The 27,491-nt window shown below is 43.6% G+C and overlaps 28 non-coding genes and 1 pseudogene across 28 annotated transcripts; all 29 read left to right on the top strand.

Moving 5' to 3' along the window:
- Positions 1-265: 265 nt before the first annotated feature.
- On the top strand, positions 266-429 carry LOC134994183 (U1 spliceosomal RNA). The gene has a single exon (XR_010197357.1). It is a non-coding gene; the product is annotated as a U1 spliceosomal RNA (small nuclear RNA).
- A 152-nt stretch (positions 430-581) lies between these two features.
- Positions 582-744, top strand: LOC134994220 (U1 spliceosomal RNA). Its single transcript, XR_010197391.1, has one exon. It is a non-coding gene; the product is annotated as a U1 spliceosomal RNA (small nuclear RNA).
- Positions 745-1,415: 671 nt separating this feature from the next.
- Positions 1,416-1,579, top strand: LOC134994191 (U1 spliceosomal RNA). Its single transcript, XR_010197364.1, has one exon. It is a non-coding gene; the product is annotated as a U1 spliceosomal RNA (small nuclear RNA).
- A 152-nt stretch (positions 1,580-1,731) lies between these two features.
- Positions 1,732-1,894, top strand: LOC134994213 (U1 spliceosomal RNA). The gene has a single exon (XR_010197387.1). It is a non-coding gene; the product is annotated as a U1 spliceosomal RNA (small nuclear RNA).
- A 671-nt stretch (positions 1,895-2,565) lies between these two features.
- On the top strand, positions 2,566-2,729 carry LOC134994186 (U1 spliceosomal RNA). Its single transcript, XR_010197360.1, has one exon. It is a non-coding gene; the product is annotated as a U1 spliceosomal RNA (small nuclear RNA).
- Positions 2,730-2,881: 152 nt separating this feature from the next.
- LOC134994202 (U1 spliceosomal RNA) lies at positions 2,882-3,044 on the top strand. The gene has a single exon (XR_010197375.1). It is a non-coding gene; the product is annotated as a U1 spliceosomal RNA (small nuclear RNA).
- Positions 3,045-3,715: 671 nt separating this feature from the next.
- On the top strand, positions 3,716-3,879 carry LOC134994198 (U1 spliceosomal RNA). Its single transcript, XR_010197371.1, has one exon. It is a non-coding gene; the product is annotated as a U1 spliceosomal RNA (small nuclear RNA).
- Positions 3,880-4,031: 152 nt separating this feature from the next.
- Positions 4,032-4,194, top strand: LOC134994210 (U1 spliceosomal RNA). Its single transcript, XR_010197384.1, has one exon. It is a non-coding gene; the product is annotated as a U1 spliceosomal RNA (small nuclear RNA).
- A 671-nt stretch (positions 4,195-4,865) lies between these two features.
- On the top strand, positions 4,866-5,029 carry LOC134994194 (U1 spliceosomal RNA). The gene has a single exon (XR_010197367.1). It is a non-coding gene; the product is annotated as a U1 spliceosomal RNA (small nuclear RNA).
- A 152-nt stretch (positions 5,030-5,181) lies between these two features.
- Positions 5,182-5,344, top strand: LOC134994212 (U1 spliceosomal RNA). The gene has a single exon (XR_010197386.1). It is a non-coding gene; the product is annotated as a U1 spliceosomal RNA (small nuclear RNA).
- A 673-nt stretch (positions 5,345-6,017) lies between these two features.
- LOC134994182 (U1 spliceosomal RNA) lies at positions 6,018-6,181 on the top strand. The gene has a single exon (XR_010197356.1). It is a non-coding gene; the product is annotated as a U1 spliceosomal RNA (small nuclear RNA).
- Positions 6,182-6,333: 152 nt separating this feature from the next.
- On the top strand, positions 6,334-6,496 carry LOC134994218 (U1 spliceosomal RNA). Its single transcript, XR_010197390.1, has one exon. It is a non-coding gene; the product is annotated as a U1 spliceosomal RNA (small nuclear RNA).
- Positions 6,497-7,167: 671 nt separating this feature from the next.
- LOC134994190 (U1 spliceosomal RNA) lies at positions 7,168-7,331 on the top strand. The gene has a single exon (XR_010197363.1). It is a non-coding gene; the product is annotated as a U1 spliceosomal RNA (small nuclear RNA).
- A 152-nt stretch (positions 7,332-7,483) lies between these two features.
- On the top strand, positions 7,484-7,646 carry LOC134994205 (U1 spliceosomal RNA). The gene has a single exon (XR_010197377.1). It is a non-coding gene; the product is annotated as a U1 spliceosomal RNA (small nuclear RNA).
- A 671-nt stretch (positions 7,647-8,317) lies between these two features.
- LOC134994197 (U1 spliceosomal RNA) lies at positions 8,318-8,481 on the top strand. The gene has a single exon (XR_010197370.1). It is a non-coding gene; the product is annotated as a U1 spliceosomal RNA (small nuclear RNA).
- A 152-nt stretch (positions 8,482-8,633) lies between these two features.
- LOC134994209 (U1 spliceosomal RNA) lies at positions 8,634-8,796 on the top strand. The gene has a single exon (XR_010197383.1). It is a non-coding gene; the product is annotated as a U1 spliceosomal RNA (small nuclear RNA).
- Positions 8,797-9,467: 671 nt separating this feature from the next.
- On the top strand, positions 9,468-9,631 carry LOC134994193 (U1 spliceosomal RNA). The gene has a single exon (XR_010197366.1). It is a non-coding gene; the product is annotated as a U1 spliceosomal RNA (small nuclear RNA).
- A 152-nt stretch (positions 9,632-9,783) lies between these two features.
- Positions 9,784-9,946, top strand: LOC134994211 (U1 spliceosomal RNA). Its single transcript, XR_010197385.1, has one exon. It is a non-coding gene; the product is annotated as a U1 spliceosomal RNA (small nuclear RNA).
- Positions 9,947-10,619: 673 nt separating this feature from the next.
- On the top strand, positions 10,620-10,783 carry LOC134994195 (U1 spliceosomal RNA). The gene has a single exon (XR_010197368.1). It is a non-coding gene; the product is annotated as a U1 spliceosomal RNA (small nuclear RNA).
- A 152-nt stretch (positions 10,784-10,935) lies between these two features.
- LOC134994217 (U1 spliceosomal RNA) lies at positions 10,936-11,098 on the top strand. Its single transcript, XR_010197389.1, has one exon. It is a non-coding gene; the product is annotated as a U1 spliceosomal RNA (small nuclear RNA).
- A 671-nt stretch (positions 11,099-11,769) lies between these two features.
- On the top strand, positions 11,770-11,933 carry LOC134994189 (U1 spliceosomal RNA). The gene has a single exon (XR_010197362.1). It is a non-coding gene; the product is annotated as a U1 spliceosomal RNA (small nuclear RNA).
- A 152-nt stretch (positions 11,934-12,085) lies between these two features.
- Positions 12,086-12,247, top strand: LOC134994215 (U1 spliceosomal RNA). The gene has a single exon (XR_010197388.1). It is a non-coding gene; the product is annotated as a U1 spliceosomal RNA (small nuclear RNA).
- A 671-nt stretch (positions 12,248-12,918) lies between these two features.
- LOC134994185 (U1 spliceosomal RNA) lies at positions 12,919-13,082 on the top strand. Its single transcript, XR_010197359.1, has one exon. It is a non-coding gene; the product is annotated as a U1 spliceosomal RNA (small nuclear RNA).
- A 152-nt stretch (positions 13,083-13,234) lies between these two features.
- On the top strand, positions 13,235-13,397 carry LOC134994201 (U1 spliceosomal RNA). The gene has a single exon (XR_010197374.1). It is a non-coding gene; the product is annotated as a U1 spliceosomal RNA (small nuclear RNA).
- Positions 13,398-14,068: 671 nt separating this feature from the next.
- On the top strand, positions 14,069-14,232 carry LOC134994196 (U1 spliceosomal RNA). The gene has a single exon (XR_010197369.1). It is a non-coding gene; the product is annotated as a U1 spliceosomal RNA (small nuclear RNA).
- A 152-nt stretch (positions 14,233-14,384) lies between these two features.
- On the top strand, positions 14,385-14,547 carry LOC134994208 (U1 spliceosomal RNA). Its single transcript, XR_010197382.1, has one exon. It is a non-coding gene; the product is annotated as a U1 spliceosomal RNA (small nuclear RNA).
- A 671-nt stretch (positions 14,548-15,218) lies between these two features.
- LOC134994184 (U1 spliceosomal RNA) lies at positions 15,219-15,382 on the top strand. Its single transcript, XR_010197358.1, has one exon. It is a non-coding gene; the product is annotated as a U1 spliceosomal RNA (small nuclear RNA).
- A 152-nt stretch (positions 15,383-15,534) lies between these two features.
- On the top strand, positions 15,535-15,676 carry LOC134994214 (U1 spliceosomal RNA; annotated as a pseudogene).
- Positions 15,677-17,236: 1,560 nt separating this feature from the next.
- Positions 17,237-17,310, top strand: TRNAN-AUU (transfer RNA asparagine (anticodon AUU)). The gene has a single exon. It is a non-coding gene; the product is annotated as a tRNA-Asn (tRNA).
- The last annotated feature ends 10,181 nt before the right edge of the window (positions 17,311-27,491 follow it).

Raw genomic sequence — 27,491 nt, 5'->3', positions numbered from 1 at the left:
TGCTTGGATGGCATTACCATATGCAAATCAATCTGCTGCAGGCCTTCCCCCAGGAATGCTTGCACTAGTTGTTGCATTTGGTTTGTTGTTTGGGGGTGCTTCAGTATTAGGCAGCCTTCTGCCCTCCCATGTTCATCTGAAAATATGTGTTCTCCCTGCAGTTGTTGTCCCCAGATGAGAGTTCCCTTGTGCTGCCTCAGTTGAATCTCCTTTACTTGACAGAGATGTGCCTGAGCAGCGGCCCTCCCCAGCCCTATCCCAAATCATACTTATTTTGCATAGGAGATACCATGGTCATGAAGATTGTTCTCCCAGGGTGAGGTTCATTCATTGCATTCTGGGTATGCTGACCCCTGTGATTTCCCCAAATGTGGGAAACTCAACTGCATTATTTGTGGTAGTGGGGGACTGTGTTTGTGCTTTCCTCTGGTCAGCTCTGGTAAAAGTCAGATTTCTTTGTCTCAGATCTTCCTCTAGCCTTGTTCTTGTTTCGAGAGTTCCCTTGTGCTGCCTCAGTTGGATCTCCTTCACTTGACAGGGGGGTGCACGAGCAGCGACCCTCCCCAGCTCTAGCCCAACTCCTATTTACCTGCCAGGTGGGATACTATGATCAGGAAGGTGCTTCTCCCAGGGCAAGGCTCACCCATTGCACTCTGGGTGTGCTGCTCCTGCGATTTCCCCAAATGTGGGACACTTGACGGCATAATTTGTGTTTCCTCTGGTCGGCTCTCATATAATTCAGATCTCTTTGTCTCAGGTCTTTCTCCAGCCTAGTTTGCTGTCTGTTTCCACTTCTCTTTTCTTGAGCCGCTCCCTTCTATGCCCTTGCGCACTATCCTGACCTCTCCCGTCTGCTTACTCTGTGCCTTCCAACGCACAATGCATACTACAGGTAGTGCTGCAGGGCCCACACCCTTTTACATGCTTTACAGAGCAGCTCTGGAGCTGTTACAGTGCCCAGCTGCTGCAAGAAATCATCTTGAATGCTTCAGTGGCTGGGGCATAGCCAACATGAGCCCCACACCGAAGGAGGGTGGAGATGTTTAATGCGAATTAGGGGTCATCCAAGCGCCACAAAAGGACGCCATGCCCTGCACATCCCTTTTTTCTTTTCATATGCAGACGAGGGTTGAAGCCAACTTTGACCCACTGCTTGGATGACATCACCATATGCAAAACCATCTGCTGCAGGCCTTCCCCCAGGAATGCTTGCACTAGTTGTTGCATTTGGTTTGTTGTTTGGGGGTGCTTCAGTATTAGGCAGCCTTCTGCCCTCCCATGTTCATCTGAAAATATGTGTTCTCCCTGCAGTTGTTGTCCCCAGATGAGAGTTCCCTTGTGCTGCCTCAGTTGAATCTCCTTTACTTGACAGAGATGTGCCTGAGCAGCGGCCCTCCCCAGCCCTATCCCAAATCATACTTATTTTGCATAGGAGATACCATGGTCATGAAGATTGTTCTCCCAGGGTGAGGTTCATTCATTGCATTCTGGGTATGCTGACCCCTGTGATTTCCCCAAATGTGGGAAACTCAACTGCATTATTTGTGGTAGTGGGGGACTGTGTTTGTGCTTTCTTCTGGTCAACTCTGGTAAAAATCAGATTTCTTTGTCTCAGATCTTCCTCTAGCCTTGTTCCTCTTTCGAGAGTTCCCTTGTGCTGCCTCAGTTGGATCTCCTTCACTTGACAGGGGGGTACCCGAGCAGCGACCCTTCGCAGCTCTAGCCCAACTCCTACTTACCTGCCAGGTGAGATACTATGATCATGTAGGTGCTTCTCCCAGGGCAAGGCTCACCCATTGCACTCTGGGTGTGCTGCCCCTGTGATTTCCCCAAATGTGGGAAACTTGACTGCATAATTTGTGTTTCCCCTGGTCGGCTCTCGTATAATTCAGATCTCTTTGTCTCAGGTCTCTCTCCAGCCTAGTTTGCTGTCTGTTTCCACTTCTCTTTTCTTGAGCCGCTCCCTTCTATGCCCTTGCGCACTATCCTGACTTCTCCCGTCTGCTTACTTTGTGCCTTCCAACACACAATGCAAACTACAGGTAGTGCTGCAGGGCCCACACCCTTTTACTTGCCTCACAGAGCAGCTCTGGAGCTGTTACAGTGCCCAGCTGCTGCAAGAAATCAGCTTGAATGCTTCAGGGGCTGGGGCATTGCCAACATGAGCCCCACACCGAAGGAGGGTGGGGGTGTTTAATGCGAACTAAGGGTCACCCAAGCGCCGCAAAAGGCCGCCATGCCCTGCACGCCCCTTTTCTCTTTTCATATGCAGACGAGGGTTGAAGCCAACTTTGACCCACTGCTTGGATGGCATTACCATATGCAAATCAATCTGCTGCAGGCCTTCCCCCAGGAATGCTTGCACTAGTTGTTGCATTTGGTTTGTTGTTTGGGGGTGCTTCAGTATTAGGCAGCCTTCTGCCCTCCCATGTTCATCTGAAAATATGTGTTCTCCCTGCAGTTGTTGTCCCCAGATGAGAGTTCCCTTGTGCTGCCTCAGTTGAATCTCCTTTACTTGACAGAGATGTGCCTGAGCAGCGGCCCTCCCCAGCCCTATCCCAAATCATACTTATTTTGCATAGGAGATACCATGGTCATGAAGATTGTTCTCCCAGGGTGAGGTTCATTCATTGCATTCTGGGTATGCTGACCCCTGTGATTTCCCCAAATGTGGGAAACTCGACTGCATTATTTGTGGTAGTGGGGGACTGTGTTTGTGCTTTCCTCTGCTCAGCTCTGGTAAAAGTCAGATTTCTTTGTCTCAGATCTTCCTCTAGCCTTGTTCTTGTTTCGAGAGTTCCCTTGTGCTGCCTCAGTTGGATCTCCTTCACTTGACAGGGGGGTGCCCGAGCAGCGACCCTCCCCAGCTCTAGCCCAACTCCTACTTACCTGCCAGGTGAGATACTATGATCAGGAAGGTGCTTCTCCCAGGGCAAGGCTCACCCATTGCACTCTGGGTGTGCCGCTCCTGCGATTTCCCCAAATGTGGGAAACTTGACTGCATAATTTGTGTTTCCTCTGGTCGGCTCTCGTATAATTCAGATCTCTTTGTCTCAGGTCTTTCTCCAGCCTCGTTTGCTGTCTGTTTCCACTTCTCTTTTCTTGAGCCGCTCCCTTCTATGCCCTTGCGCACTATCCTGACCTCTCCCGTCTGCTTACTTTGTGCCTTCCAACGCACAATGCATACTACAGGTAGTGCTGCAGGGCCCACACCCTTTTACATGCTTTACAGAACAGCTCTGGAGCTGTTACAGTGCCCAGCTGCTGCAAGAAATCATCTTGAATGCTTCAGGGGCTGGGGCATAGCCAACATGAGCCCCACACCGAAGGAGGGTGGAGATGTTTAATGTGAATTAGGGGTCATCCAAGCACCACAAAAGGACGCCATGCCCTGCACATCCCTTTTTTCTTTTCATATGCAGACGAGGGTTGAAGCCAACTTTGACCCACTGCTTGGATGACATCACCATATGCAAATCCATCTGCTGTAGGCCTTCCCCCAGGAATGCTTGTACTAGTTGTTGCATTTGGTTTGTTGTTTGGGGGTGCTTCAGTATTAGGCAGCCTTCTGCCCTCCCATGTTCATCTGAAAATATGTGTTCTCCCAGCAGTTGTTGTCCCCAGATGAGAGTTCCCTTGTGCTGCCTCAGTTGAATCTCCTTTACTTGACAGAGATGTGCCTGAGCAGCGGCCCTCCCCAGCTCTATCCCAAATCATACTTATTTTGCATAGGAGATACCATGGTCATGAAGATTGTTCTCCCAGGGTGAGGTTCATTCATTGCATTCTGGGTATGCTGACTCCTATGATTTCCCCAAATGTGGGAAACTCGACTGCATTATTTGTGGTAGTGGGGGACTGTGTTTGTGCTTTCCTCTGGTCAGCTCTGGTAAAAGTCAGATTTATTTGTCTCAGATCTTCCTCTAGCCTTGTTCTTCTTTCGAGAGTTCCCTTGTGCTGCCTCAGTTGGATCTCCTTCACTTGACAGGGGGGTGCCCTAGCATCAACCCTCCCCAGCTCAAGCCCAACTCCTACTTACCTGCCAAGTGAGATACTATGATCATGAAGGTGCTTCTCCCAGGGCAAGGCTCACCCATTGCACTCTGGGTGTGCTGCTCCTGCGATTTCCCCAAATGTGGGAAACTTGACTGCATAATTTGTGTTTCCCCTGGTCAGCTCTCGTATAATTCAGATCTGTTTGTCTCAGGTCTCTCTCCAGCCTAGTTTGCTGTCTGTTTCAACTTCTCTTTTCTTGAGCCGCTCCCTTCTATGCCCTTGCGCATTATCTTGACTTCTCCCATCTGCTTACTTTGTGCCTTCCAATGCACAATGCGAACTACAGGTAGTGCTGCAGGGCCCACACCCTTTTACTTGCCTTACAGAGCAGCTCTGGAGCTATTACAGTGCCCAGCTGCTGCAAGTAATCAGCTTGAATGCTTCATGGGCTGGGGCATAGCCAACATGAGCCCCACACCGAAGTAGGGTGGAGGTGTTTAATGCGAACTAGGGGTCATCCAAGCGCCGCAAAAGGCCGCCATGCCCTGCACGCCCCTTTTCTCTTTTCATATGCAGACGAGGGTTGAAGCCAACTTTGACCCACTGCTTGGATGACATCACCATATGCAAATCCATCTGCTGCAGGCCTTCCCCCAGGAATGCTTGTACTAGTTGTTGCATTTGGTTTGTTGTTTGGGGGTGCTTCAGTATTAGGCAGCCTTCTGCCCTCCCATGTTCATCTGAAAATATGTGTTCTCCCTGCAGTTGTTGTCCCCAGATGAGAGTTTCCTTGTGCTGCCTCAGTTGAATCTCCTTTACTTGACAGAGATGTGCCTGAGCAGCGGCCCTCACCAGCCCTATCCCAAATCATACTTATTTTGCATAGGAGATACCATGGTCATAAAGATTGTTCTCCCAGGGTGAGGTTCATTCATTGCATTCTGGGTATGCTGACCCCTGTGATTTCCCCAAATGTGGGAAACTCGACTGCATTATTTGTGGTAGTGGGGGACTGTGTTTGTGCTTTCCTCTGGTCAGCTCTGGTAAAAGTCAGATTTCTTTGTCTCAGATCTTCCTCTAGCCTTGTTCCTCTTTCAAGAGTTCCCTTGTGCTGCCTCAGTTGGATCTCCTTCACTTGACAGGGGGGTGCCCGAGCAGCGACCCTCCCCAGCTCTAGTCCAACTCCTACTTACCTGCCAGGTGAGATACTATGATCATGAAGGTGCTACTCCCAGGGCAAGGCTCACCCATTGCACTCTGGGTGTGCTGCTCCTGCGATTTCCCCAAATGTGGGACACTTGACTGCATAATTTGTGTTTCCCCTGGTCGGCTCTCGTATAATTCAGATCTCTTTGTCTCAGGTCTCTCTCCAGTATAGTTTGCTGTCTGTTTCCACTTCTCTTTTCTTGAGCCGCTCCCTTCTATGCCCTTGCGCACTATCCTGACTTCTCCCGTCTGCTTACTTTGTGCCTTCCAATGCACAATGCAAACTACAGGTAGTGCTGCAGGGCCCACACCCTTTTACTTGCCTTACAGAGCAGCTCTGGAGCTGTTACAGTGCCCAGCTGCTGCAAGAAATCAGCTTGAATGCTTCAGGGGCTGGGGCATAGCCAACATGAGCCCCACACCGAAGGAGGGTGGAGGTGTTTAATGCGAACTAGAGGTCATCCAAGCGCCGCAAAAGGCCGCCATGCCCTGCACGCCCCTTTTCTCTTTTTTGATATGCAGACGAGGGTTGAAGCCAACTTTGACCCACTGCTTGGATGGCATTACCATATGCAAATCAATCTGCTGCAGGCCTTCCCCCAGGAATGCTTGCACTAGTTGTTGCATTTGGTTTGTTGTTTGGGGGTGCTTCAGTATTAGGCAGCCTTCTGCCCTCCCATGTTCATCTGAAAATATGTGTTCTCCCTGCAGTTGTTGTCCCCAGATGAGAGTTCCCTTGTGCTGCCTCAGTTGAATCTCCTTTACTTGACAGAGATGTGCCTGAGCAGCGGCCCTCCCCAGCCCTATCCCAAATCATACTTATTTTGCATAGGAGATACCATGGTCATGAAGATTGTTCTCCCAGGGTGAGGTTCATTCATTGCATTCTGGGTATGCTGACCCCTGTGATTTCCCCAAATGTGGGAAACTCAACTGCATTATTTGTGGTAGTGGGGGACTGTGTTTGTGCTTTCCTCTGGTCAGCTCTGGTAAAAGTCAGATTTCTTTGTCTCAGATCTTCCTCTAGCCTTGTTCTTCTTTCGAGAGTTCCCTTGTGCTGCCTCAGTTGGATCTCCTTCACTTGACAGGGGGGTGCACGAGCAGCGACCCTCCCCAGCTCTAGCCCAACTCCTATTTACCTGCCAGGTGAGATACTATGATCAGAAAGGTGCTTCTCCCAGGGCAAGGCTCACCCATTGCACTCTGGGTGTGCTGCTCCTGCGATTTCCCCAAATGTGGGACACTTGACGGCATAATTTGTGTTTCCTCTGGTCGGCTCTCATATAATTCAGATCTCTTTGTCTCAGGTCTTTCTCCAGCCTAGTTTGCTGTCTGTTTCCACTTCTCTTTTCTTGAGCCGCTCCCTTCTATGCCCTTGCGCACTATCCTGACCTCTCCCGTCTGCTTACTTTGTGCCTTCCAACGCACAATGCATACTACAGGTAGTGCTGCAGGGCCCACACCCTTTTACATGCTTTACAGAGCAGCTCTGGAGCTGTTACAGTGCCCAGCTGCTGCAAGAAATCATCTTGAATGCTTCAGGGGCTGGGGCATAGCCAACATGAGCCCCACACCGAAGGAGGGTGGAGATGTTTAATGCGAATTAGGGGTCATCCAAGCGCCACAAAAGGACGCCATGCCCTGCACATCCCTTTTTTCTTTTCATATGCAGACGAGGGTTGAAGCCAACTTTGACCCACTGCTTGGATGACATCACCATATGCAAAACCATCTGCTGCAGGCCTTCCCCCAGGAATGCTTGCACTAGTTGTTGCATTTGGTTTGTTGTTTGGGGGTGCTTCAGTATTAGGCAGCCTTCTGCCCTCCCATGTTCATCTGAAAATATGTGTTCTCCCTGCAGTTGTTGTCCCCAGATGAGAGTTCCCTTGTGCTGCCTCAGTTGAATCTCCTTTACTTGACAGAGATGTGCCTGAGCAGCGGCCCTCCCCAGCCCTATCCCAAATCATACTTATTTTGCATAGGAGATACCATGGTCATGAAGATTGTTCTCCCAGGGTGAGGTTCATTCATTGCATTCTGGGTATGCTGACCCCTGTGATTTCCCCAAATGTGGGAAACTCAACTGCATTATTTGTGGTAGTGGGGGACTGTGTTTGTGCTTTCTTCTGGTCAACTCTGGTAAAAATCAGATTTCTTTGTCTCAGATCTTCCTCTAGCCTTGTTCCTCTTTCGAGAGTTCCCTTGTGCTGCCTCAGTTGGATCTCCTTCACTTGACAGGGGGGTGCCCGAGCAGCGACCCTTCGCAGCTCTAGCCCAACTCCTACTTACCTGCCAGGTGAGATACTATGATCAGGAAGGTGCTTCTCCCAGGGCAAGGCTCACCCATTGCACTCTGGGTGTGCCGCTTCTGCGATTTCCCCAAATGTGGGAAACTTGACTGCATAATTTGTGTTTCCTCTGGTCGGCTCTCGTATAATTCAGATCTCTTTGTCTCAGGTCTTTCTCCAGCCTAGTTTGCTGTCTGTTTCCACTTCTCTTTTCTTGAGCCGCTCCCTTCTATGCCCTTGCGCACTATCCTGACCTCTCCCGTCTGCTTACTTTGTGCCTTCCAACGCACAATGCATACTACAGGTAGTGCTGCAGGGCCCACACCCTTTTACATGCTTTACAGAACAGCTCTGGAGCTGTTACAGTGCCCAGCTGCTGCAAGAAATCATCTTGAATGCTTCAGGGGCTGGGGCATAGCCAACATGAGCCCCACACCGAAGGAGGGTGGAGATGTTTAATGTGAATTAGGGGTCATCCAAGCGCCACAAAAGGACGCCATGCCCTGCACATCCCTTTTTTCTTTTCATATGCAGACGAGGGTTGAAGCCAACTTTGACCCACTGCTTGGATGACATCACCATATGCAAATCCATCTGCTGTAGGCCTTCCCCCAGGAATGCTTGTACTAGTTGTTGCATTTGGTTTGTTGTTTGGGGGTGCTTCAGTATTAGGCAGCCTTCTGCCCTCTCATGTTCATCTGAAAATATGTGTTCTCCCAGCAGTTGTTGTCCCCAGATGAGAGTTCCCTTGTGCTGCCTCAGTTGAATCTCCTTTACTTGACAGAGATGTGCCTGAGCAGCGGCCCTCCCCAGCTCTATCCCAAATCATACTTATTTTGCATAGGAGATACCATGGTCATGAAGATTGTTCTCCCAGGGTGAGGTTCATTCATTGCATTCTGGGTATGCTGACTCCTATGATTTCCCCAAATGTGGGAAACTCGACTGCATTATTTGTGGTAGTGGGGGACTGTGTTTGTGCTTTCCTCTGGTCAGCTCTGGTAAAAGTCAGATTTATTTGTCTCAGATCTTCCTCTAGCCTTGTTCTTCTTTCGAGAGTTCCCTTGTGCTGCCTCAGTTGGATCTCCTTCACTTGACAGGGGGGTGCCCTAGCATCAACCCTCCCCAGCTCAAGCCCAACTCCTACTTACCTGCCAAGTGAGATACTATGATCATGAAGGTGCTTCTCCCAGGGCAAGGCTCACCCATTGCACTCTGGGTGTGCTGCTCCTGCGATTTCCCCAAATGTGGGAAACTTGACTGCATAATTTGTGTTTCCCCTGGTCAGCTCTCGTATAATTCAGATCTGTTTGTCTCAGGTCTCTCTCCAGCCTAGTTTGCTGTCTGTTTCAACTTCTCTTTTCTTGAGCCGCTCCCTTCTATGCCCTTGCGCATTATCTTGACTTCTCCCATCTGCTTACTTTGTGCCTTCCAATGCACAATGCGAACTACAGGTAGTGCTGCAGGGCCCACACCCTTTTACTTGCCTTACAGAGCAGCTCTGGAGCTATTACAGTGCCCAGCTGCTGCAAGTAATCAGCTTGAATGCTTCATGGGCTGGGGCATAGCCAACATGAGCCCCACACCGAAGTAGGGTGGAGGTGTTTAATGCGAACTAGGGGTCATCCAAGCGCCGCAAAAGGCCGCCATGCCCTGCACGCCCCTTTTCTCTTTTCATATGCAGACGAGGGTTGAAGCCAACTTTGACCCACTGCTTGGATGACATCACCATATGCAAATCCATCTGCTGCAGGCCTTCCCCCAGGAATGCTTGTACTAGTTGTTGCATTTGGTTTGTTGTTTGGGGGTGCTTCAGTATTAGGCAGCCTTCTGCCCTCCCATGTTCATCTGAAAATATGTGTTCTCCCTGCAGTTGTTGTCCCCAGATGAGAGTTTCCTTGTGCTGCCTCAGTTGAATCTCCTTTACTTGACAGAGATGTGCCTGAGCAGCGGCCCTCACCAGCCCTATCCCAAATCATACTTATTTTGCATAGGAGATACCATGGTCATAAAGATTGTTCTCCCAGGGTGAGGTTCATTCATTGCATTCTGGGTATGCTGACCCCTGTGATTTCCCCAAATGTGGGAAACTCGACTGCATTATTTGTGGTAGTGGGGGACTGTGTTTGTGCTTTCCTCTGGTCAGCTCTGGTAAAAGTCAGATTTCTTTGTCTCAGATCTTCCTCTAGCCTTGTTCCTCTTTCAAGAGTTCCCTTGTGCTGCCTCAGTTGGATCTCCTTCACTTGACAGGGGGGTGCCCGAGCAGCGACCCTCCCCAGCTCTAGTCCAACTTCTACTTACCTGCCAGGTGAGATACTATGATCATGAAGGTGCTACTCCCAGGGCAAGGCTCACCCATTGCACTCTGGGTGTGCTGCTCCTGCGATTTCCCCAAATGTGGGACACTTGACTGCATAATTTGTGTTTCCCCTGGTCGGCTCTCGTATAATTCAGATCTCTTTGTCTCAGGTCTCTCTCCAGTATAGTTTGCTGTCTGTTTCCACTTCTCTTTTCTTGAGCCGCTCCCTTCTATGCCCTTGCGCACTATCCTGACTTCTCCCGTCTGCTTACTTTGTGCCTTCCAATGCACAATGCAAACTACAGGTAGTGCTGCAGGGCCCACACCCTTTTACTTGCCTTACAGAGCAGCTCTGGAGCTGTTACAGTGCCCAGCTGCTGCAAGAAATCAGCTTGAATGCTTCAGGGGCTGGGGCATAGCCAACATGAGCCCCACACCGAAGGAGGGTGGAGGTGTTTAATGCGAACTAGAGGTCATCCAAGCGCCGCAAAAGGCCGCCATGCCCTGCACGCCCCTTTTCTCTTTTTTGATATGCAGACGAGGGTTGAAGCCAACTTTGACCCACTGCTTGGATGGCATTACCATATGCAAATCAATCTGCTGCAGGCCTTCCCCCAGGAATGCTTGCACTAGTTGTTGCATTTGGTTTGTTGTTTGGGGGTGCTTCAGTATTAGGCAGCCTTCTGCCCTCCCATGTTCATCTGAAAATATGTGTTCTCCCTGCAGTTGTTGTCCCCAGATGAGAGTTCCCTTGTGCTGCCTCAGTTGAATCTCCTTTACTTGACAGAGATGTGCCTGAGCAGCGGCCCTCCCCAGCCCTATCCCAAATCATACTTATTTTGCATAGGAGATACCATGGTCATGAAGATTGTTCTCCCAGGGTGAGGTTCATTCATTGCATTCTGGGTATGCTGACCCCTGTGATTTCCCCAAATGTGGGAAACTCAACTGCATTATTTGTGGTAGTGGGGGACTATGTTTGTGCTTTCCTCTGGTCAGCTCTGGTAAAAGTCAGATTTCTTTGTCTCAGATCTTCCTCTAGCCTTGTTCTTCTTTCGAGAGTTCCCTTGTGCTGCCTCAGTTGGATCTCCTTCACTTGACAGGGGGGTGCACGAGCAGCGACCCTCCCCAGCTCTAGCCCAACTCCTATTTACCTGCCAGGTGAGATACTATGATCAGGAAGGTGCTTCTCCCAGGGCAAGGCTCACCCATTGCACTCTGGGTGTGCTGCTCCTGCGATTTCCCCAAATGTGGGACACTTGACGGCATAATTTGTGTTTCCTCTGGTCGGCTCTCATATAATTCAGATCTCTTTGTCTCAGGTCTTTCTCCAGCCTAGTTTGCTGTCTGTTTCCACTTCTCTTTTCTTGAGCCGCTCCCTTCTATGCCCTTGCGCACTATCCTGACCTCTCCCGTCTGCTTACTTTGTGCCTTCCAACGCACAATGCATACTACAGGTAGTGCTGCAGGGCCCACACCCTTTTACATGCTTTACAGAGCAGCTCTGGAGCTGTTACAGTGCCCAGCTGCTGCAAGAAATCATCTTGAATGCTTCAGGGGCTGGGGCATAGCCAACATGAGCCCCACACCGAAGGAGGGTGGAGATGTTTAATGCGAATTAGGGGTCATCCAAGCGCCACAAAAGGACGCCATGCCCTGCACATCCCTTTTTTCTTTTCATATGCAGACGAGGGTTGAAGCCAACTTTGACCCACTGCTTGGATGACATCACCATATGCAAAACCATCTGCTGCAGGCCTTCCCCCAGGAATGCTTGCACTAGTTGTTGCATTTGGTTTGTTGTTTGGGGGTGCTTCAGTATTAGGCAGCCTTCTGCCCTCCCATGTTCATCTGAAAATATGTGTTCTCCCTGCAGTTGTTGTCCCCAGATGAGAGTTCCCTTGTGCTGCCTCAGTTGAATCTCCTTTACTTGACAGAGATGTGCCTGAGCAGCGGCCCTCCCCAGCCCTATCCCAAATCATACTTATTTTGCATAGGAGATACCATGGTCATGAAGATTGTTCTCCCAGGGTGAGGTTCATTCATTGCATTCTGGGTATGCTGACCCCTGTGATTTCCCCAAATGTGGGAAACTCAACTGCATTATTTGTGGTAGTGGGGGACTGTGTTTGTGCTTTCTTCTGGTCAACTCTGGTAAAAATCAGATTTCTTTGTCTCAGATCTTCCTCTAGCCTTGTTCCTCTTTCGAGAGTTCCCTTGTGCTGCCTCAGTTGGATCTCCTTCACTTGACAGGGGGGTGCCCGAGCAGCGACCCTTCGCAGCTCTAGCCCAACTCCTACTTACCTGCCAGGTGAGATACTATGATCATGTAGGTGCTTCTCCCAGGGCAAGGCTCACCCATTGCACTCTGGGTGTGCTCCCCTGTGATTTCCCCAAATGTGGGAAACTTGACTGCATAATTTGTGTTTCCCCTGGTCGGCTCTCGTATAATTCAGATCTCTTTGTCTCAGGTCTCTCTCCAGCCTAGTTTGCTGTCTGTTTCCACTTCTCTTTTCTTGAGCCGCTCCCTTCTATGCCCTTGCGCACTATCCTGACTTCTCCCGTCTGCTTACTTTGTGCCTTCCAACACACAATGCAAACTACAGGTAGTGCTGCAGGGCCCACACCCTTTTACTTGCCTCACAGAGCAGCTCTGGAGCTGTTACAGTGCCCAGCTGCTGCAAGAAATCAGCTTGAATGCTTCAGGGGCTGGGGCATTGCCAACATGAGCCCCACACCGAAGGAGGGTGGGGGTGTTTAATGCGAACTAAGGGTCACCCAAGCGCCGCAAAAGGCCGCCATGCCCTGCATGCCCCTTTTCTCTTTTCATATGCAGACGAGGGTTGAAGCCAACTTTGACCCACTGCTTGGATGGCATTACCATATGCAAATCAATCTGCTGCAGGCCTTCCCCCAGGAATGCTTGCACTAGTTGTTGCATTTGGTTTGTTGTTTGGGGGTGCTTCAGTATTAGGCAGCCTTCTGCCCTCCCATGTTCATCTGAAAATATGTGTTCTCCCTGCAGTTGTTGTCCCCAGATGAGAGTTCCCTTGTGCTGCCTCAGTTGAATCTCCTTTACTTGACAGAGATGTGCCTGAGCAGCGGCCCTCCCCAGCCCTATCCCAAATCATACTTATTTTGCATAGGAGATACCATGGTCATGAAGATTGTTCTCCCAGGGTGAGGTTCATTCATTGCATTCTGGGTATGCTGACCCCTGTGATTTCCCCAAATGTGGGAAACTCGACTGCATTATTTGTGGTAGTGGGGGACTGTGTTTGTGCTTTCCTCTGCTCAGCTCTGGTAAAAGTCAGATTTCTTTGTCTCAGATCTTCCTCTAGCCTTGTTCTTGTTTCGAGAGTTCCCTTGTGCTGCCTCAGTTGGATCTCCTTCACTTGACAGGGGGGTGCCCGAGCAGCGACCCTCCCCAGCTCTAGCCCAACTCCTACTTACCTGCCAGGTGAGATACTATGATCAGGAAGGTGCTTCTCCCAGGGCAAGGCTCACCCATTGCACTCTGGGTGTGCCGCTCCTGCGATTTCCCCAAATGTGGGAAACTTGACTGCATAATTTGTGTTTCCTCTGGTCGGCTCTCGTATAATTCAGATCTCTTTGTCTCAGGTCTTTCTCCAGCCTAGTTTGCTGTCTGTTTCCACTTCTCTTTTCTTGAGCCGCTCCCTTCTATGCCCTTGCGCACTATCCTGACCTCTCCCGTCTGCTTACTTTGTGCCTTCCAACGCACAATGCATACTACAGGTAGTGCTGCAGGGCCCACACCCTTTTACATGCTTTACAGAACAGCTCTGGAGCTGTTACAGTGCCCAGCTGCTGCAAGAAATCATCTTGAATGCTTCAGGGGCTGGGGCATAGCCAACATGAGCCCCACACCGAAGGAGGGTGGAGATGTTTAATGTGAATTAGGGGTCATCCAAGCGCCACAAAAGGACGCCATGCCCTGCACATCCCTTTTTTCTTTTCATATGCAGACGAGGGTTGAAGCCAACTTTGACCCACTGCTTGGATGACATCACCATATGCAAATCCATCTGCTGTAGGCCTTCCCCCAGGAATGCTTGTACTAGTTGTTGCATTTGGTTTGTTGTTTGGGGGTGCTTCAGTATTAGGCAGCCTTCTGCCCTCTCATGTTCATCTGAAAATATGTGTTCTCCCAGCAGTTGTTGTCCCCAGATGAGAGTTCCCTTGTGCTGCCTCAGTTGAATCTCCTTTACTTGACAGAGATGTGCCTGAGCAGCGGCCCTCCCCAGCTCTATCCCAAATCATACTTATTTTGCATAGGAGATACCATGGTCATGAAGATTGTTCTCCCAGGGTGAGGTTCATTCATTGCATTCTGGGTATGCTGACTCCTATGATTTCCCCAAATGTGGGAAACTCGACTGCATTATTTGTGGTAGTGGGGGACTGTGTTTGTGCTTTCCTCTGGTCAGCTCTGGTAAAAGTCAGATTTATTTGTCTCAGATCTTCCTCTAGCCTTGTTCTTCTTTCGAGAGTTCCCTTGTGCTGCCTCAGTTGGATCTCCTTCACTTGACAGGGGGGTGCCCTAGCATCAACCCTCCCCAGCTCAAGCCCAACTCCTACTTACCTGCCAAGTGAGATACTATGATCATGAAGGTGCTTCTCCCAGGGCAAGGCTCACCCATTGCACTCTGGGTGTGCTGCTCCTGCGATTTCCCCAAATGTGGGAAACTTGACTGCATAATTTGTGTTTCCCCTGGTCAGCTCTCGTATAATTCAGATCTGTTTGTCTCAGGTCTCTCTCCAGCCTAGTTTGCTGTCTGTTTAAACTTCTCTTTTCTTGAGCCGCTCCCTTCTATGCCCTTGCGCATTATCTTGACTTCTCCCATCTGCTTACTTTGTGCCTTCCAATGCACAATGCGAACTACAGGTAGTGCTGCAGGGCCCACACCCTTTTACTTGCCTTACATAGCAGCTCTGGAGCTATTACAGTGCCCAGCTGCTGCAAGTAATCAGCTTGAATGCTTCATGGGCTGGGGCATAGCCAACATGAGCCCCACACCGAAGTAGGGTGGAGGTGTTTAATGCGAACTAGGGGTCATCCAAGCGCCGCAAAAGGCCGCCATGCCCTGCACGCCCCTTTTCTCTTTTCATATGCAGACGAGGGTTGAAGCCAACTTTGACCCACTGCTTGGATGACATCACCATATGCAAATCCATCTGCTGCAGGCCTTCCCCCAGGAATGCTTGTACTAGTTGTTGCATTTGGTTTGTTGTTTGGGGGTGCTTCAGTATTAGGCAGCCTTCTGCCCTCCCATGTTCATCTGAAAATATGTGTTCTCCCTGCAGTTGTTGTCCCCAGATGAGAGTTCCCTTGTGCTGCCTCAGTTGAATCTCCTTTACTTGACAGAGATGTGCCTGAGCAGCGGCCCTCCCCAGCCCTATCCCAAATCATACTTATTTTGCATAGGAGATACCATGGTCATGAAGATTGTTCTCCCAGGGTGAGGTTCATTCATTGCATTCTGGGTATGCTGACCCCTGTGATTTCCCCAAATGTGGGAAACTCGACTGCATTATTTGTGGTAGTGGGGGACTGTGTTTGTGCTTTCCTCTGGTCAGCTCTGGTAAAAGCCAGATTTCTGTGTCTCAGATCTTCCTCTAGCCTTGTTCTTCTTTCGAGAGTTCTCTTGTGCTGCCTCAGTTGGATCTCCTTCACTTGACAGGGGGGTGCCCGAGCAGCGACCCTCCTCAGCTCTTGCCCAACTCCTACTTACCTGCCAGGTGAGATACTATGATCATGAAGGTGCTTCTCCCAGGGCAAGGCTCACCCATTGCACTCTGTGTGTGCTGCTCCAGCGATTTCCCCAAATGTGGGAAACTCGACTGCATAATTTGTGTTTCCCCTGGTCGGCTCTCATATAATTCAGATCTCTTTGTCTCAGGTCTCTCTCCAGCCTAGTTTGCTGTCTGTTTCCACTTCTCTTTTCTTGAGCCGCTCCTTTCTATGCCCTTGCGCACTATCCTGACTTCTCCCGTCTGCTTACTTTGTGCCTTCCAACGCACAATGCGAACTACAGGTAGTGCTGCAGGGCCCACACCCTTTTAGTTGCCTTACAGAGCAGCTCTGGAGCTGTTACAGTGCCCAGCTGCTGCAAGAAATCAGCTTGAATGTTCTTCGTTGATTGATGGAAGAAACATCTTACAAAAACTCTCCAGATTATTGACTTTTTAAAGCTTTTCTAGGAAACGTTCTAGATGAATGCTTATTAGCGTTTGTCAGAATGTAAGTTTGCAAAGTGTCACTGTGGCGCAATCAGTTAGCGTGTTCGGTTATTATCCAAAAGGTTGGTGGTTCAATCCCACCCAGGGACGTAATTTACCTTGTTATCAGATTTTGGTGATCTTTAAGTAGACAAGTCAAAATTTCAAACCCCCTCTTGTGGTGTAGGGTACCTGGCCTTCTCTGATGTAATCAGAGTTAGATTTGATTAAGTGATTTTATAAAAAAAAACAGCTAGGAAGCACAATTTAGCAGTGGGTTGCAGAGAAAAAGAAATATGCTGGCAAAAAAATCCAATTGAGTGATTAAACAGCTCTTCATTTTCTGGCTTTATTTTTATGCTAACAAATTTGTTCTCTGAAAAGTGTCCACAAAGCCAAGTATCTGATTAACACCTTTGTAGGGATGGTTTTTCACCTATTACTAAATTAAACTTGCTTCATTGGAAAGGCAGCAAGATGCATCGTCATTTCAATATCTACTGAAATAATACAGGTTGACACCAGGAAACATTAACGCCACTGCATCCTTGCTGCTTTCTCATGTGGAAGTCTGTTTAATGTGAAAACAAGGTGATATCTAATTAGCATACAGGTAAGGAATTAAGAAAATCTTTATTTAAGGGTGAAGATGTTTCTCACAAAATCGTTGCCCCAATGCATCATTGAAATTCAAGCTGGAAAGATGATTTTAATATATCACTTGTACATTTTGTATTGCTCTTCTGGTGACAATGTAGTTTGTTTTTGTCAATTACCATTTTAATAATAGGGTAAAGAAAATTAAGTGGATTTTTGAAAGAAAACAATACTGTCAATATACTATTAAACAAATTAAAATGGTAAAAGTTATTGTACTTTAAGTAAAAATAAAAGAGCTAAAATATCAATCCCAATTTTGGATTACTTTAATTAAAAAAAAACGCATATAGCAGAGGGTAGTTTCAATCTGCCTACCTCTGGGTTATCGGCCCAGCATGCTTCCATTGCAGTACTCTGCTGCACATGTAAGTGCAAGAGATCCTGAAGCACTCACTCATCATGGGAAAGTACCAATGTGTTTTTTCGTTGGTTGATGGAAGAAACATCTTACAAAAACTCTCCAGATTATTGACTTTTTAAAGTTTTTCTAGGAAACGTTCTAGATGAATGCTTATTAGCCTTTGTCAGTATGAACTTTTTGCAAAGTGTCTCTGTGGCGCAATCGGTTAGCGTGTTTGGCTATTAACCAAAAGGTTGGTGGTTCAATCCCACCCAGGGATGTAATTGACCTTGTGATCAGATTTTGGTGATATTTAAGTAGACAAGTCAAAATTTCAAACCCCCGGTTATGGTGTGGGTACCTGGCCTTCCCTGATGTAATCAGAGTTAGATTTGATTCAGTGATTTTATAAAAACAGCTAGGAAGCACAATTTAGCGGTAGGTTGCAGAGAAAAAAAATATGCTGGCAGAAAAATCCAATTGAGTGATTAAACAGCTCTTCATTTTCTGGCTTTATTTTTATGCTAACAAATTTGTTCTCTGAAAAGTGTCCACAAAGCCAAGTCTCTGATTAACACCTTTGTAAGGATGGTTTTTCACCTATTACTAAATTAAACTTGCTTCATTGGAAAGGCAGCAAGATGCATCCTCATTTCAATGTCTACTGAAATAATACAGGTTGACACCAGGAAACATTAACGCCACTGCATCCTTGCTGCTTTCTCATGTGGAAGTCTGTTTAATGTGAAAACAAGGTGATATCTAATTAGCACACAGGTAAGGAATTAAGAAAATCTTTATTTAAGGGTGAAGATGTTTCTCACAAAATCGTTGCCCCAATGCATCATTGAAATTCAAGCTGGAAAGATGATTTTAATATATCACTTGTACATTTTGTATTGCTCTTCTGGTGACAATGTAGTTTGTTTTTGTCAATTACCATTTTAATAATAGGGTAAAGAAAATTAAGTGGATTTTTGAAAGAAAACAATACTGTCAATATACTATTAAAACAAATTAAAATGGTAAAAGTTATTGTACTTTAAGTAAAAATAAAAGAGCCAAAATATCAATCCCAGTTTTGGATTACTTTAATTAACAAAAAAAAATGCATATAGCAGAGGATAGTTTCAATCTGCCTACCTCTGGGTTATGGGCCCAGCATGCTTCCATTGCTGTACTCTGCTGCACATGTAAGTGCAAGAGATCCTGAAGCACTCACTCATCATGGGAAAGTACCAATGTGTTTCTTCGTTGGTTGATAGAAGAAACATCTTACAAAAACTCTCCAGATTATTGACTTTTTTAAGTTTTTCTAGGAAACGTTTTAGATGAATGCTTATTAGCATTTGTCAGTATGTACTTTTGCAAAGTGTCTCTGTGGCGCAATCAGTTAGTGTGTACGGCTATTAACCAAAAGGTTGGTGGTTCAATCCCACCCAGGGACGTAATTGACCTTGTTATCAGATTTTGGTGATCTTTAAGTAGACAAGTCAAATTTCATACCCCCTGTTATTGTGTAGGGTACCTGGCCTTCTCTGATGTAATCAGAGTTAGATTTGATTCAATGATTTTATAAAAACATCTAGGAAGCACAATTTAGCAGTGGGTTGCAGAGAAAAAGAAATATGCTGGCAAAAAAATCAAATTGCGTGATTAAACAGCTCTTCATTTTCTGGCTTTATTTTTATGCTAACAAATTTGTTCTCTGAAAAGTGTCCACAAAGCCAAGTCTCTGATTAACACCTTTGTAGGGATGGTTTTTCACCTATTACTAAATTAAACTTGCTTCATTGGAAAGGCAGCAAGATGCATCCTCATTTCAATGTCTACTGAAATAATACAGGTTGAAACCAGGAAACATTAACGCCACTGCATCCTTGCTGCTTTCTCATGTGGAAGTCTGTTTAATGTGAAAACAAGGTGATATCTAATTAGCACACAGGTAAGGAATTACGAAAATCTTTATTTAAGGGTGAAGATGTTTCTCACAAAATTGTTGCCCCAATGCATCATTGAAATTCAAGCTGGAAAGATGATTTTAATATATCACTTGTACATTTTGTATTGCTCTTCTGGTGACAATGTAGTTTTTTTTGTCAATTACCATTTTAATAATAGGGTAAAGAAAATTAAGTGGATTTTTGAAAGAAAACTATACTGTCAATATACTATTAAAACAAATTAAAATGGTAAAAGTTATAGTACTTTAAGTAAAAATAAAAGAGCAAAAATATCAATCCCAGTTTTGATTACTTAAATTAACAAAAAAAAATGCATATAGCAAAGGATAGTTTCAATCTGTCTACCTCTGGGTTATGGGTCCAGCATGCTTCCATTGCAGTACTCTGCTGCACATGTAAGTGCAAGAGATCCTGAAGCACTCACTCATCATGGGAAAGTACCAATGTGTTTATTCGTTGGTTGATGGAAGAAACATCTTACAAAAACTCTCCAGATTATTTATTTTTTAATGTTTTTCTAGGAAACGTTCTAGATGTATGCTTATTAGCCTTTGTCAGTATGAACTTTTTGCAAAGTGTCTCTGTGGCGCGATCGGTTAGTGTGTTCGACTATTAACCAAAAGGTTGGTGGTTCAATCCCACCCAGGGACGTAATTGACCTTGTGATCGGATTTTGGTGATATTTAAGTAGACAAGTCAAAATTTCAAACCCCCCCTTATTGTGTAGGCTACCTGGCCTTCTCTGATGTAATCAGAGTTAGATTTGATTCAGTGATTTTATAAAAAACAGCTAGGAAGCACAATTTAGCAGTGGGTTACAGAGAAAAAAAATATGCTGGCAGAAAAATCCAATTGAGTGATTAAACAGCTCTTCATTTTCTGGCTTTATTTTTATGCTAACAAATTTGTTCTCTGAAAAGTGTCCACAAAGCCAAGTCTCTGATTAACACCTTTGTAAGGATGGTTTTTCACCTATTACTAATTTAAACTTGCTTCATTGGAAAGGCAGCAAGATGCATCCTCATTTCAATGTCTACTGAAATAATACAGGTTGACACCAGGAAACATTAACGCCACTGCATCCTTGCTGCTTTCTCATGTGGAAGTCTGTTTAATGTGAAAACAAGGTGATATCTAATTAGCACACAGGTAAGGAATTAAGAAAATCTTTATTTAAGGGTGAAGATGTTTCTCACAAAATCGTTGCCCCAATGCATCATTGAAATTCAAGCTGGAAAGATGATTTTAATATATCACTTGTACATTTTGTATTGCTCTTCTGGTGACAATGTAGTTTGTTTTTGTCAATTACCATTTTAATAATAGGGTAAAGAAAATTAAGTGGATTTTTGAAAGAAAACAATACTGTCAATATACTATTAAAACAAATTAAAATGGTAAAAGTTATTGTACTTTAAGTAAAAATAAAAGAGCCAAAATATCAATCCCAGTTTTGGATTACTTTAATTAACAAAAAAAAAGCATATAGCAAAGGATAGTTTCAATCTGCCTACCTCTGGGTTATGGGCCCAGCATGCTTCCATTGCTGTACTCTGCTGCACATGTAAGTGCAAGAGATCCTGAAGCACTCACTCATCATGGGAAAGTACCAATGTGTTTCTTCGTTGGTTGATAGAAGAAACATCTTACAAAAACTCTCCAGATTATTGACTTTTTTTAAGTTTTTCTAGGAAACGTTTTAGATGAATGCTTATTAGCATTTGTCAGTATGTACTTTTGCAAAGTGTCTCTGTGGCGCAATCAGTTAGTGTGTACGGCTATTAACCAAAAGGTTGGTGGTTCAATCCCACCCAGGGAAGTAATTGACCTTGTTATCAGATTTTGGTGATCTTTAAGTAGACAAGTCAAATTTCATACCCCCTGTTATTGTGTAGGGTACCTGGCCTTATCTGATGTAATCAGAGTTAGATTTGATTCAATGATTTTATAAAAACATCTAGGAAGCACAATTTAGCAGTGGGTTGCAGAGAAAAAGAAATATGCTGGCAAAAAAATCAAATTGCGTGATTAAACAGCTCTTCATTTTCTGGCTTTATTTTTATGCTAACAAATTTGTTCTCTGAAAAGTGTCCACAAAGCCAAGTCTCTGATTAACACCTTTGTAGGGATGGTTTTTCACCTATTACTAAATTAAACTTGCTTCATTGGAAAGGCAGCAAGATGCATCCTCATTTCAATGTCTACTGAAATAATACAGGTTGAAACCAGGAAACATTAACGCCACTGCATCCTTGCTGCTTTCTCATGTGGAAGTCTGTTTAATGTGAAAACAAGGTGATATCTAATTAGCACACAGGTAAGGAATTACGAAAATCTTTATTTAAGGGTGAAGATGTTTCTCACAAAATTGTTGCCCCAATGCATCATTGAAATTCAAGCTGGAAAGATGATTTTAATATATCACTTGTACATTTTGTATTGCTCTTCTGGTGACAATGTAGTTTTTTTTGTCAATTACCATTTTAATAATAGGGTAAAGAAAATTAAGTGGATTTTTGAAAGAAAACTATACTGTCAATATACTATTAAAACAAATTAAAATGGTAAAAGTTATTGTACTTTAAGTAAAAATAAAAGAGCAAAAATATCAATCCCAGTTTTGATTACTTAAATTAACAAAAAAAAATGCATATAGCAAAGGATAGTTTCAATCTGCCTACCTCTGGGTTATGGGTCCAGCATGCTTCCATTGCAGTACTCTGCTGCACATGTAAGTGCAAGAGATCCTGAAGCACTCACTCATCATGGGAAAGTACCAATGTGTTTATTCGTTGGTTGATGGAAGAAACATCTTACAAAAACTCTCCAGATTATTTATTTTTTAATGTTTTTCTAGGAAACGTTCTAGATGTATGTTTATTAGCCTTTGTCAGTATGTACTTTTTGCAAAGTGTCTCTGTGGTGCGATCGGTTAGTGTGTTCGACTATTAACCAAAAGGTTGGTGGTTCAATCCCACCCAGGGACGTAATTGACCTTGTGATCAGATTTTGGTGATATTTAAGTAGACAAGTCAAAATTTCAAACCCCCTCTTATTGTGTAGGGTACCTGGCCTTCTCTGATGTAATCAGAGTTAGATTTGATTTAGTGATTTTATAAAAACAGCTAGGAAGCACAATTTAGCAGTGGGTTGCAGAGAAAAAGAAATATGCTGGCAGAAAAATCCAATTGAGTGATTAAACAGCTCTTCATTTTCTGGCTTTATTTTTATGCTAACAAATTTGTTCTCTGAAAAGTGTCCACAAAGCCAAGTCTCTGATTAACACCTTTGTAAGGATGGTTTTTCACCTATTACTAAATTAAACTTGCTTCATTGGAAAGGCAGCAAGATGCATCCTCATTTCAATGTCTACTGAAATAATACAGGTTGACACCAGGAAACATTAATGCCACTGCATCCTTGCTGCTTTCTCATGTGGAAGTCTGTTTAATGTGAAAACAAGGTGATATCTAATTAGCACACAGGTAAGGAATTAAGAAAATCTTTATTTAAGGGTGAAGATGTTTCTCACAAAATCGTTGCCCCAATGCATCATTGAAATTCAAGCTGGAAAGATGATTTTAATATATCACTTGTACATTTTGTATTGCTCTTCTGGTGACAATGTAGTTTGTTTTTGTCAATTACCATTTTAATAAAAGGGTAAAGAAAATTAAGTGGATTTTTGAAAGAAAACTATACTGTCAATATACTATTAAAACAAATTAAAATGGTAAAAGTTATTGTACTTTAAGTAAAAATAAAAGAGCAAAAATATCAATCCCAGTTTTGATTACTTAAATTAACAAAAAAAATGCATATAGCAAAGGATAGTTTCAATCTGCCTACTACTGGTTTATGGGTCCAGCATGCTTCCATTGCAGTACTCTGCTGCACATGTAAGTGCAAGAGATCCTGAAGCACTTACTCATCATGGGAAAGTACCAATGTGTTTCTTCGTTGGTTGATGGAAGAAAAATCTTACAAAAACTCTCCAGATTATTGACTTTTTAAAGTTTTTCTAGGAAACGTTTTAGATGAATGCTTATTAGCCTTTGTCAGTATAGACTTTTGCAAAGTGTCTCTGTGGCACAATCAGTTAGTATGTATGGCTATTAACCAAAAGGTTGGTGGTTCAATCCCACCCAGGGACCTAATTGACCTTGTTATCAGATTTTGGTGATCTTTACATAGACAAGTCAAAATTTCAAACCCCCTGTTATAGTGTAGGGTACCTGGCCTTCTCTGATGTAATCAGAGTTAGATTTGATTCAGTGATTTTATAAAAACAGCTAGGAAGCACAATTTAGCAGTGGGTTGCAGAGAAAAAGAAATATGCTGGCAAAAAAATCCAATTGAGTGATTAAACAGCTCTTCATTTTCTGGCTTTATTTTTATGCTAACAAATTTGTTCTCTGAAAAGTGTCCACAAAGCCAAGTCTCTGATTAACACCTTTGTAGGGATGGTTTTTCACCTATTACTAAATTAAACTTGCTTCATTGGAAAGGCAGCAAGATGCATCCTCATTTCAATGTCTACTGAAATAATACAAGTTGACACCAGGAAACATTAACGCCACTGCATCCTTGCTGCTTTCTCATGTGGAAGTCTGTTTAATGTGAAAACAAGGTGATATCTAATTAGCACACAGGTAAGGAATTAAGAAAATCTTTATTTAAGGGTGAAGATGTTTCTCACAAAATCGTTGCCCCAATGCATCATTGAAATTCAAGCTGGAAAGATGATTTTAATATATCACTTGTACATTTTGTATTGCTCTTCTGGTGACAATGTAGTTTGTTTTTGTCAATTACCATTTTAATAATAGGGTAAAGAAAATTAAGTGGATTTTTGAAAGAAAACAATACTGTCAATATACTATTAAAACAAATTAAAATGGTAAAAGTTATTGTACTTTAAGTAAAAATAAAAGAGCCAAAATATCAATCCCAGTTTTGGATTACTTTAACAAACAAAAAAATGCATATAGCAGAGGATAGTTTCAATCTGCCTACCTCTGGGTTATGGGCCCAGCATGCTTCCATTGCTGTACTCTGCTGCACATGTAAGTGCAAGAGATCCTGAAGCACTCACTCATCATGGGAAAGTACCAATGTGTTTCTTCGTTGGTTGATAGAAGAAACATCTTACAAAAACGCTCCAGATTATTGACTTTTTTAAGTTTTTCTAGGAAACGTTTTAGATGAATGCTTATTAGCATTTGTCAGTATGTACTTTTGCAAAGTGTCTCTGTGGCGCAATCAGTTAGTGTGTACGGCTATTAACCAAAAGGTTGGTAGTTCAATCCCACCCAGGGACGTAATTGACTTTGTTATCAGATTTTGGTGATCTTTAAGTAGACAAGTCAAATTTCATACCCCCTGTTATGGTGTAGGGTACCTGGCCTTCTCTGATGCAATCAGAGTTAGATTTGATTCAGTGATTTTATAAAAACATCTAGGAAGCACAATTTAGCAGTGGGTTGCAGAGAAAAAGAAATATGCTGGCAAAAAAAAACAAATTGCGTGATTAAACAGCTCTTCATTTTCTGGCTTTATTTTTATGCTAACAAATTTGTTCTCTGAAAAGTGTCCACAAAGCCAAGTCTCTGATTAACACCTTTGTAGGGATGGTTTTTCACCTATTACTAAATTAAACTTGCTTCATTGGAAAGGCAGCAAGATGTATCCTCATTTCAATGTCTACTGAAATAATACAGGTTGACACCAGGAAACATTAACGCCACTGCATCCTTGCTGCTTTCTCATGTGGAAGTCTGTTTAATGTGAAAACAAGGTGATATCTAATTAGCACACAGGTAAGGAATTAAGAAAATCTTTATTTAAGGGTGAAGATGTTTCTCACAAAATTGTTGACCCAATGCATCATTGAAATTCAAGCTGGAAAGATGATTTTAATATATCACTTGTACATTTTGTATTGCTCTTCTGGTGACAATGTAGTTTGTTTTTGTCAATTACCATTTTAATAATAGGGTAAAGAAAATGAAGTGGATTTTTGAAAGAAAACAATACTGTCAATATACTATTAAAACAAATTAAAATGGTAAAAGTTATTGTACTTTAAGTAAAAATAAAAGAGACAAAATATCAATCCCAGTTTTGGATTACTTTAATTAACAAAAAAAAATGCATATAGCAGAGGATAGTTTCAATCTGCCTACCTCTGGGTTATGAGCCCAGCATGCTTCCATTGCAGTACTCTGCTGCACATGTAAGTGCAAGAGATCCTGAAGCACTCACTCATCATGGGAAAGTACCAATGTGTTTCTTCGTTGGTTGATGGAAGAAACATCTTACAAAAACTCTCCAGATTATTGACTTTTTAAAGTTTTTCTAGGAAACGTTTTAGATTAATGCTTATTAGCCTTTGTCAGTACGGGCTTTTGCAAAGTGTCTCTGTGGCGCAATCAGTTAGTATGTACGGCTATTAACCATAAGGTTGGTGGTTCAATCCAACCCAGGGACCTAATTTCCCTTGTTATCAGATTTTGGTGATCTTTAAGTAGACAAGTCAAAATTTCAAACCCCCTGTTACGGTGTAGGGTACCTGGCCTTCTCTGATGTAATCAGAGTTAGATTTGATTCAGTGATTTTATAAAAACAGCTAGGAAGCACAATTTAGCAGTGGGTTGCAGAGAAAAAAAATATGCTGGCAGAAAAATCCAATTGAGTGATTAAACAGCTCTTCATTTTCTGGCTTTATTTTTATGCTAACAAATTTGTTCTCTGAAAAGTGTCCACAAAGCCAAGTCTCTGATTAACACCTTTGTAAGGATGGTTTTTCACCGATTACTAAATTAAACTTGCTTCATTGGAAAGGCAGCAAGATGCATCCTCATTTCAATGTCTACTGAAATAATACAAGTTGACACCAGGAAATATTAACGCCACTGCATCCTTGCTGCTTTCTCATGTGGAAGTCTGTTTAATATGAAAACAAGGTGATATCTAATTAGCACACAGGTAAGGAATTAAGAAAATCTTTATTTAAGGGTGAAGATGTTTCTCACAAAATCGTTGCCCCAATGCATCATTGAAATTCAAGCTGGAAAGATGATTTTAATATATCACTTGTACATTTTGTATTGCTCTTCTGGTGACAATGTAGTTTGTTTTTGTCAATTACCATTTTAATAATAGGGTATAGAAAATTAAGTGGATTTTTGAAAGAAAACAATACTGTCAATATACTATTAAAACAAATAAAAATGGTAAAAGTTATTGTACTTTAAGTAAAAATAAAAGAGCCAAAATATCAATCCCAGTTTTGGATTACTTGAAATAACAAACAAAAAAATGCATATAGCAGAGGATAGTTTCAAGCTGCCTACCTCTAGGTTATGGGCCCAGCATGCTTCCATTGCTGTACTCTGCTGCACATGTAAGTGCAAGAGATCCTGAAGCACTCACTCATCATGGGAAAGTACCAATGTGTTTCTTCGTTGGTTGATAGAAGAAACATCTTACAAAAACTCTCCAGATTATTGACTTTTTTAAGTTTTTCTAGGAAACGTTTTAGATGAATGCTTATTAGCATTTGTCAGTATGTTGTTTTGCAAAGTGTCTCTGTGGCGCAATCAGTTAGTGTGTACGACTATTAACCAAAAGGTTGGTGGTTCAATCCCACCCAGGGATGTAATTGACCTTGTTATCAGATTTTGGTGATCTTTAAGTAGACAAGTCAAATTTCATACCCCCTGTTATGGTGTAGGGTACCTGGCCTTCTCTGATGTAATCAGAGTTAGATTTGATTCAGTGATTTTATAAAAACATCTAGGAAGCACAATTTAGCAGTGGGTTGCAGAGAAAAAGAAATATGCTGGCAAAAAAATCAAATTGCGTGATTAAACAGCTCTTCATTTTCTGGCTTTATTTTTATGCTAACAAATTTGTTCTCTGAAAAGTGTCCACAAAGCCAAGTCTCTGATTAACACCTTTGTAGGGATGGTTTTTCACCTATTACTAAATTAAACTTGCTTCATTGGAAAGGCAGCAAGATGTATCCTCATTTCAATGTCTACTGAAATAATACAGGTTGACACAAGGAAACATTAACGCCACTGCATCCTTGCTGCTTTCTCATGTGGAAGTCTGTTTAATGTGAAAACAAGGTGATATCTAATTAGCACACAGGTAAGGAATTAAGAAAATCTTTATTTAAGGGTGAAGATGTTTCTCACAAAATTGTTGACCCAATGCATCATTGAAATTCAAGCTGGAAAGATGATTTTAATATATCACTTGTACATTTTGTATTGCTCTTCTGGTGACAATGTAGTTTGTTTTTGTCAATTACCATTTTAATAATAGGGTAAAGAAAATGAAGTGGATTTTTGAAAGAAAACAATACTGTACCCAGTGGAGACTGGGTGCTTTTCAGGAGCTCTCCTGAGCTTTCTGACAGAAAGTATTTTGTTAGGTTTTTAATTTTCAGGGAGCACTGCTGGCAACAGACTCCCTCATCGAGGGACTGA

Source organism: Pseudophryne corroboree, unplaced genomic scaffold (genome assembly GCF_028390025.1).
Source record: "Pseudophryne corroboree isolate aPseCor3 unplaced genomic scaffold, aPseCor3.hap2 scaffold_1290, whole genome shotgun sequence".
Classification (NCBI taxonomy): domain Eukaryota; kingdom Metazoa; phylum Chordata; class Amphibia; order Anura; family Myobatrachidae; genus Pseudophryne; species Pseudophryne corroboree.
Note: the sequence above shows the minus strand (reverse complement) of the source record. Positions and strands in the feature narration are given on the sequence as shown.